The following is a 1,793-nucleotide window of genomic DNA, read 5'->3' as shown; positions in this document are numbered from 1 at the left end:
CTATTGCCAGAACAATTGTAAAAGGAAGGAAAGGGTATATCAGTTTATTTTAAATGCATTCTCTAAATATTTACTGTAATTATCATAAATCATAACCTTATTACTGCACCATTCTCACCCCCCCCCCCCCCCCCCATTGTTTCACGTGGGAAAGCTCAGTGATCTGAAAAGTCCTTTTTCCGGCCTCTAACTTTCCCTTGATAATTCTGCGTGTATATTTGTTGTAGGGATGCCACAGCAAGAGAGTGTATACGCCTGGGAATGGTTTGGTTGTTGGTCATAGCCAGAAACCTACTAAAACACACAATTGTGTGGTTTTTCATGAAAATGGTTTTGATGCAGGTCTTGTATTATGCGTATTGCTTGCAAATATGTTCTCATGTGGCCGAAAAATATTCTTTCAGTTAGAAAATCTTTCTTGGCACGAGCTAGGGCTGACATAAATCTTTGCTTGTGGTTAGGTATAAATTACACTATACTGCACTGTTCTAAACATACTAGCTGTTCTAGTAACCCTTTACAAAGCATAACATCTTATTTTGTCAACCTTATGCATTTCACTAAGCAAGATATACTTTACTTGCATTAACAAGTGTGTCCATGTAATGTCTTCCCAGCAGGTATAAATATGTATTTAATCATTTAAGGTCCGGTGTTCCCTTTTCTAAATTTGGCCCAAAAGCTTAACTTTGAATGTTGCAGTCAAATTAGTTGCCATGCCATCTGCTTTTTGTGCGAAACAGCATTTACAATGGTCGGCATGTTTTATAAGACCTGTATTTATTATTTATCAACATTGTGTGACTATTAGAAAACTAAAAAAAAGTATGTTAAGATTATCAAAACAAATTGAAAGTAAACTAAAAACTATTTTTTGATAAAATAAACCTATTCTAGGCTTAAATCACATCCTTATAAAAGAAAAATAAACATTTGATATCCTGACATTACGTCAACAAACGTTTCTTCTCTGTACTCATTGTGTGAAATTATTCCCCGTCATACCCTATGATTGAAACATTCAGTTTTGTTTCTTCCAAGTTGAATCACTCTAAGCATTTTGGGTTGGTGGAGTAAAGACAAATTAAGCTTTGACATATGTACATGTAAATATTTAGAATATTTTACCAGGAGAGAGATTTTTGGTAGGGGTATCACTTTTTCAAGTATTAAAAAAAGTGTAGGGTTTGACAGCACTATAAAAAGAGCTAAAAGTATAGAGCCAAAAGAGAGTGCAACGAGAACAAAAAGAGGGACCGTAACCCCTCAAAAGTAATGACACAAAACCCAACAAGGTTCCCAGCACTCGGTAATGTAACAAGGCAAAAAATATGTTTAATAATGATATCATGTTTTACTGATGGAAAATATCCAATAATCCAAATAATGGGTGGGGGGAGAGGGAGAGGACAATCAACAGTTAAAATCAAAGGGGGGGCCACCCTTCCGGGGGTGGGGGTCTTCTGGCCCATTCCCACAGATCAAACATCCGTGGTACTTGCCCTAGTATAAAAAAAAAAAACCACTCCAATATATTCTTTATTGTGGGTGAAAACAATAATAAGGAATCTGCCAAAAACCTGAATCCTGAGTCAGGAGAATCCTCAAATTATAGTAATCCCCAAAGGGGGAACATTTCAAATGTCCAGTGGGGAAAAGAAACTAAATGAATCTGTAGATGTCTCTCCTCCTTGTTCTCTTCTCTGGTTGTTCCATATTCTTTGTTCTGTTACTTTTTATTTAGCTCCCTCGTCCATTTCCAAGACTAGGATTATTATTATAGTTTTGTTTTT

At 36.0% G+C, this 1,793-nt stretch overlaps 1 protein-coding gene across 6 annotated transcripts in view; it reads right to left on the bottom strand.

Moving 5' to 3' along the window:
• ATL1 (atlastin GTPase 1) overlaps positions 1–1,793 on the bottom strand; it is a 41,917-nt gene that overhangs the window by 4,134 nt on the left and 35,990 nt on the right. The gene's annotated exons all lie outside the window — the stretch shown is intronic.

Source organism: Ascaphus truei, chromosome 9, assembly GCF_040206685.1.
Source record: "Ascaphus truei isolate aAscTru1 chromosome 9, aAscTru1.hap1, whole genome shotgun sequence".
Taxonomy (NCBI): Eukaryota; Metazoa; Chordata; class Amphibia; order Anura; family Ascaphidae; genus Ascaphus; species Ascaphus truei.
Note: the sequence above shows the minus strand (reverse complement) of the source record. Positions and strands in the feature narration are given on the sequence as shown.